The sequence below is a fragment of the Alexandromys fortis genome, unplaced genomic scaffold (assembly GCF_014885135.2).
Source record: "Alexandromys fortis isolate MF-2015 unplaced genomic scaffold, M_Fortis_MF-2015_v1.1 scaffold_504, whole genome shotgun sequence".
NCBI classification, from domain to species: Eukaryota; Metazoa; Chordata; class Mammalia; order Rodentia; family Cricetidae; genus Alexandromys; species Alexandromys fortis.
The window spans coordinates 55,485-63,012 of record NW_026068385.1 but is presented as its reverse complement, the minus strand read 5'-3'; positions in this window follow the sequence as shown (position 1 = coordinate 63,012).

Genomic DNA, 7,528 nt, shown 5'->3' with positions numbered 1-7,528 from the left:
TGACTTCCTGATTTGTAGGAGGGGTGTGCAAGAATTTGTAACTGCGTGATAGAGAAGCTACAGACTATGATAAGCAAAGTGGTATGGTTTTTGATTGAGTTTGTTTCTATTTTCTGAGCTGTGGTCTTATGTTGCACAGGCTGGCCTTGAACTTACTAGAGGCAAAAATTGTACCAAACTTCTGATCCACCTGCCTCTTCCTCCTGAGTGCTGGGATTGCAGGTATGCAGTGCCATGCATGGTTTGTGTGGTGCTGGGGCTGAAACTCAGGACGTCACCAGGTGAGCACCCTCCCGGCTGAAGTAAAGGCAGCCCCACAAGCAGAGCTTAGTGAAATATTGCGATGGCAGTGTGGGAGCTCAGAATGTTAGAGAGGCTGTGGTAAAGACTGTAGTCTCCCACATTCAGAGGGTCCAGTTTGATCCCATGCTTATTCAATTCACAGTTGAATGGGAGTTGGTGAGCTCCCATTCGCTCACGTAGACTGTTTAGTGGATGAACCCTTCATGGTCTTGACCTCTTTGCTCATATTCTCACTCCTTCCACTCTTCAACAGGACCGTGGGAGCTCAGTCCAGTGCTCCTATGTGGGTCTCTGCCTCTGTTTCCATCTGTTATTGGATGAAGGTTCTATGAAGTTGATATTTAAGATAATCATCCAGTTGCATGGCTGAGGCAGACTGAGGGGCCACTGGTAGTGGCACAGGGATTTATCTCTACTGCATGTACTGGCTTTTTGGGATCCTGTTCTCTTTGGATGTAAACCTTGCTTAGCCTAGATGTAGTAGGGAGAACCTTGGACCTTCCACAAAGTAAAGTGCCTTACCGTCTCTTAGGATTAGAGGGGGGTGGGGTGGGAGGGGGTGTGGAGGGAATGGGAGAAGGGGAAGGAGTGGGAATTTGGATTGGTATTCCTTTTTTAAAAAAAAAAATCTAATAAATTTAAAAAAGAATGTAGTCACAAGGTCAGAGAGGGAAACAGGGAAGGACTTTATCAGAAACTGGCACAGAGTGAGGACATTCTCATTATGCTGAGGCAAAAATTCACACAGCTCTGCAGTCCCTTGTTATTTATCACAGAACCTCATTCTTTTCTGAGAAGCTTACTTGTTTTTCTTCTTTATCTTGTTCTTTCAAACACTGACCAAAAGCCTAAGCACATACTTCCTGACTCTGGCCAGTCTATCTCTGTATTTCTGGCCCACTTTCTTCTACCAGGCCGCAGCCTGCTGACCTCTATTGCAAATGGCATTTTCTTTTTCTCCTCTCATCTAACTCCTCCAGGCACCTGCCAAGATTTACAACTTGTCTGCCCTTTTGCTTTCCTCTCAGACTCTGATAAAATTGCCCTTGACCTTTCTTCTGACTTTGTTACAATACATTTATTAACCAGACTTATAAAGGAATGCTCAGTTTCCCTAGTAATGTTAAATATAAGAACCCCTGATATATTTGGTTCTTATTTGTTGAGATCAGTGAAATTCTATGTGGGAGGTTTCTCAGACATATTGCTTTTGGCCTCTTATATTTTCCTGCTTCCAGCTCCAAGGGAAGCCCTGAGATGAAAGTGCCACCTTATTGTGAGTTGTTTTGGTTTTTTAAATATTTATTTATTTATTCTGTCTGTGGTACAGGCCAGAAGAGGGCACCAGACCTCATTACAGGTGGTTGTGAGCCACCTTTTGAGGCAGACCCTTGCCATTTCTAGATGATGGGAGATTCTGAAAAGCTCGAGTTTCTGCCTTCAACACAGTGGCTGGGCTTTAAACTAGTAGAGGCCCTGTATCTAAGGCCATAGTTTTGAGAGGAATTCTGTTCCCCCAGACAATGGCTCTGTTGCTGTTGCTAAAGGTAGTTCTAACTAAATCTTTGTTGTTCTGATAAAACTCGAGATTCAAAGACTAGGGTGAAAAAAGCCTGTGAGCTCAGAGAGTTAGAGAAGCCACTGACCAACTTTCTCTCTTTGCTGGTGTCCCCGGTGCCTCACTCCTTCCACATCACCCCAACTAAAAAATCCCTTGCTATGTTTCTCCCTCCTACTTCTAGTCAACCAGTTATAACCATGTTTTTCTGAGTTCAGGTTAATTTTATTTAATTAACGCAGATGCAACACATCTTTGCATAGCTAAGCAAATGCATCATAAACAAATGTAATACATCTTTGGCTAGTTAAACAAATATTCCACAAGAAGTTTCAGAATTCAGGAAACATTGAGAAGTCTCAGAAATTCCCAAGTCTAGGCAACAGGATTCCAAACCCTCCCACTAGATAAGGCATAATGTCCTATGAAGATTCTTCTGTTAGTCTGAGAGTCGCACAGATATTGAGAATGAGGCCACCAAAGTTAGATGAACTTCTTCCATCACTGCGGGATACAAGACGATCTAGCTAGTTAGGGCCACAAGCAAGTCGGGTTCTGACACTGTAACCCCAGACAGAGAGTAGTCCCTTTTTAAAGCAAAAGCTACAAGGAGGGGCATCAGGGGTGATACAAGAAAGAATTTTTACAATTTGAGGTTAAGTCTTGGGTGACGGTACATTCCAGGAATTTACAACTTGTGATAACATTGTACAACTGGTAGTACAATTTGTGAGAGCAAGGCATTTGTACAAACTTAACAGGGGGTTTGCAGAAGCTTGTTTACAAAAGTCTGTGGTTATCGTAACATATGACATAGCTGGGTTCTTAATTTTTATCAAACTGTTCATCTAGTAGCTGCAGAGAATACGGGACAAGAGTCATGCAACAGAAGAAGCAGGGTAGGTGGCTAGTGTTTTGCACTTATTGCAGACTCCACCCTTCTACTGCTCCGTATTTGCTGAAGTCTGCTTTTCTGGCACTTGAGAAGTGTTGGGAAGGATAGGATTCAAGCCTTGAAGCTCAAATGAAGTCCTATTATTGTGAAATGCATGGTTGTAAGCACATTACTGCTGTAGGAATTCCTACCGCCAGTAGCCTTTAAGTTACCCATCCACTTGGGCCTGGCCTCCTATATTATATATGCCGATGTAAAGCACACATCTGGCCTTTTTTCTGGTTAGGGATTTGGTTGCTGGTCCCCATTCCAACAGAGGATTGTAATCTGTGAGTCTACCCCTAAATAAATAACCCTCTATTATACTCAGTTCTGAGCTAGTGTAGGATTTCTTTTAAGCATCCTTCTTCATCTGGCGCCCACGTGGATCTGAACTCCACAGCTACTAGGTGGATCAGCTTAAAGACCTAAATGGTCCACAGTCCAGAAAGTCTCCCACCCCCAACCCCTTGACTTGCTTCTACCTACTAAGTGGGTTTTTAAAAAAAAAAAAAAAAAAACAAAAAAAAAACACCACAGTGGAGCTAACTGCGTGTGGTGACTTGGAAATTTCCCAAGCGTGTGCACACCCTCCACCCCCACCTCCACTGCCATGTTCCCTGGCAAGTGGTGACTTGCACAACTTCCAGTTTGTACTCCCGGCTCCTGAATTCCAGGCTTCTTGCCCCGTGCATGGATTTGATTTAATTACTTTTAATTTGTCAAGCAAAGCATATTTCTCAGCATTTAACCAGCACCAAGGATGGGAAGTCAAAGCTGCTCAGGACAGTTTGTGGCACCAGGTTGCACCACTAGTCGTGACTCTGCAACCACGACGCTTGCTGGACAATAAAGATTATTACAACTAAAACAATTTATCAGATTTCATAACAGGTAATTAATAAATCAATAAACTTGAAAGTTATATAATTGCAGACATTACCATTGAAACTTTTAGTAACTTTTTTGCTAATACTATTGATTGTATTCTGCAAGGCTTATATGGTTATGGTGATACATCCATTTATTACATATTGGGACTCAGTTTTTTTCTTCATATTATATCCTTAAGAAAATAGTTTGATAACAGAGCCAAGAATGAGACACTTTTAGAAATTATACAGTCTTTACAGATTAATAATGAACAGCCAGCTGACAGGATTAAAACCATCAAAAATCAAAAGTTACCTGAAAAAATTAATGCTATTGAAAAGGGTAACATTAATTTGGCAGTCAAAATTGAATCCATGTCAAAGGATACTGAGAAATTATCCAAAAGAATTCATACTGTTGAATTTGACAATCAAAATTTATTAAAACATTATTATAGGTTAGCCGATAGAGTATCTCTGCATGATGTCAATCTGCATGCTATCCAAATAATGTACAAGGATGAGGTGTTATCTTTAAAGGAAAAACTTTAGATCTTGGGATAACATGTGTAGAATGAGGACCAGAGGGTTTGTGCCTCACTGAAATCACTATATATATGTCAGGAGATTCAGGCTTTACAAAAGACAACAGTAAAAAGATTTGAAAGAATTGATGAAATTATTGGAGCTGATGAACAGGGAAAGCTGATAAAAGGACAGGATTCAACATTGCCAAGAGCTGTCAGAGATGACTTACCCATAGTTTTAGCTTCCTACCCTGTAAGTTACTCTAACAAAGCATCAAGTTCTAAAGACCCAAAAGGGTCCAAAGAAGGAAGATGGATACCTATAGGAATGAATGATGTAAAAGTAATTAAGCAAGCTATTGTAACTTACGGCTTGCATTCCATATTTGTTAGGGAGATGATAAAGACATGACCTTCTATCATTAAAGCGACACCACACACTGGGTGCTCAAACATGCATGCAAGAAAGCACTAATTTGCATAGGAATTCCCACCACCAATAGCCTTTAAGTTACCCACCCAGTTGCGCCTGGCCTCTTGTACTATTTATGCCAATGTAAAGCATGTGTCCCACCTCTTTCCCAGCTGCTGGATTTGGTTGCTGTTTCCCGTTCCAGCAGAGGACTGTGATCTGTGAGTCTACCCGTAAATAAATAACCCTCTATTATACTCAATTTTGAGCTAATGTGGGATTTCTTTTAAGCATCCTTCCTCACATTACTGAGGTACTGTGTCCTACTGGAGTCTTATATTGTGTGAGTGGAAACAGCGTTGTCTGAATGATGACTTTCTCATAAAAATGTCATGTTTTATTCTAACACCTAATGGAAAGGATACTTTAACCCAGACCTCAGGGTTAGCCAGGCTGTGACCTACAGATGGTGGAATTGTGGAGAAAATAGCTGATTAATTGCTCCCGGTCTATTCTATTCCTCTACATGTGAAATGTTTCTTGTTCAGGCCTTGCTCACTTCAAAATCCCTTCTGTTTATGGAAATAAAAATTTCTGAAAGTGTGAAATATGGAAAACTGATGAGACCCATGGTAGATTTAGTCCTGGGTATTTTAATATTAAAGTTTTAATTTTGATTAATTTTTTTATTAGAAATATAAATTAAAGCTTGGATATGGTGTGATGGTAAAGTACTTGTCTAGAAATCTAAGCAGGTCCCGCTTATTTGAAATGCCACTGACCAGAAGCATTCCAGTTTGGGCTTTTTTTGATTCTGCTAATATTTTCATATACATGAGATATCTTGGTGAAAGGGCATAGGTCTAAATGTGGAATTCACTTATATTTCCTGTGTTTCTTATACACACAGCCTGAAGTTAATTTTATATATTTTCAGCGTATCTATCTTTGGACTCCAGCCAGTCATACAAGGTCAGGTATGGATTTTGCCATTTGTGGAATTTTATTTCCAGTTTGGGCTTTTTATCTTTGGATCTGCTAATATTTTCATATACGTGAGATATCTTGGTGAAAGGCCATAGGTCTAAATGTGGAATTCACTTATATTTCATATGTTCAAAGTATTTTTTGCTTTACAAGCATTTTGTATTTCAGAATGTCAGATAAGAGTATGTTCCAGTTGTCTATGTACTTTCTTTCTCCGTAAATAAATTTTCATGGCCACAGATAGGCTATCATGGTCAAATAAAAAATTTATAACATAGTAATGAAAAAGGTTGATACTGCAGACTTCATAGAAAATGAACATCTTCTCCTCCAAAATCTATACTATTCCTCCCTCCTTAGGTTTCCCTCTATTAATAGTAATTGCTTTGGTTTTTCTCTCTGTCAGTTTTATAGTAATTTATCACTAGGCTTAAATTTTTTTTTTTCCTAAAGGAATAGCTGTCCCTAAATCCTCCCTGTATGTTGTTTATGGGGAAGCAGTTCAGCTTCAAATTTGTATCTTTTCTATCAGAAAGTACACATTCCATAAAAGACACCCACTGAGGATACAAGACAAACTCCTTTCCAGAAAGTCTCAGAACAGATCTCCCTGTTCTCAAAAAAATAGATAGTATAGCTGTATTTAGATGAGGCTCCATCCTTGATCATGTTTAAGTGTCCTCAGTATTTTACCACAGAATCTAGATGAGTCAAGATATTTGTTCTTAGTCTCAGTGATACTAAAACAGAATTGTGTAAAGCCAAAGAGACTTTGGATGAGTGATTACCCTAATGGTTCCTTATACTTCCTATTCAGTCATTTTAGGGTACTCTGGCATGATGTGACTGTGGATTTTGCCTCCTAAATCTGTTCCAAAGCTATCCTATTATTCATCATGGTCCCAAATGTCTGTCTCAGACCTCAGTTCATTCAGCCTGAGGCACAAAATGGCACTGTGTATTCTGGATATTTCATTATTGGATAATAATATATAGCAGTAGGAATATTTTAATCATCTTAATGTAATCTCAATAAAGAAAATGAAACAAATAAGTTAATAGCTTTTAAACTAAAATGTAGGAAACCTTTTTAAACCTTTTATCATATTTACTTTTGGTTGTTTTTGTTATGCTGATTTTCTATTTTTATTATTTCTATTTGTCACATAAATTAATTTCAATTTTACTGTAACTATTGTTGAGTAGCTGCATAGAGCACATTGGTATCCAGAAATACTAAAGCTTCTAAAGTTGAAAAAAATGATTCAGTTTTGTTAAATCCTTCCTTACATTAGTGTCCATAATGGTCTCTACCTATAATAAGAAATGACACTGGAGAGAAGTTAAACTCAGCTCCTCTTCAATATCTTACATTAATCTGCTGTGTGTGTGTCCTACTGTAGCACAGCACAGCTTTTCTGATGTTACAGATAAAGGTAGATGATATTTTTAACAAGCCTTTAATGCATAAATTTTATTTCTCTTGCATTTATTTATTTACTTTATGGGGTGAATGTTTGCCTTGTGCATGTGTGAAGATAAGGAACAACTTGTGGGAATCAGTTCTTTTCTTCATCATGTGGGTCCCACAGATCAAACTTAGGTTGTCAGGTTTGGCACTGCTTGCCTTTAGTTGCTGGGTCATCTCACAGGCCCTTTGTATTTATCTTTTTTCTGGTTTCTTTATTGATAATGTCCCATTTTGTGTTCCTAGGGTTTGGTCCTAGACTTTTGTAAAGACTGGGTAAGCACTGTACCACTAGCCACAACAAGTCCATATTACTTTCTTTTATTAAAATATTACACGCAGGACTTCACTTTGTGGTCCAGATGTTCTGTTTCTGTTCCTTATGCATTGGCATCAAGCATAAAAATGTCTTGTTTAAGTCAATGACACAAAAGGAAGTTTTCTTCTTTTTTATAAATTATTTCTCA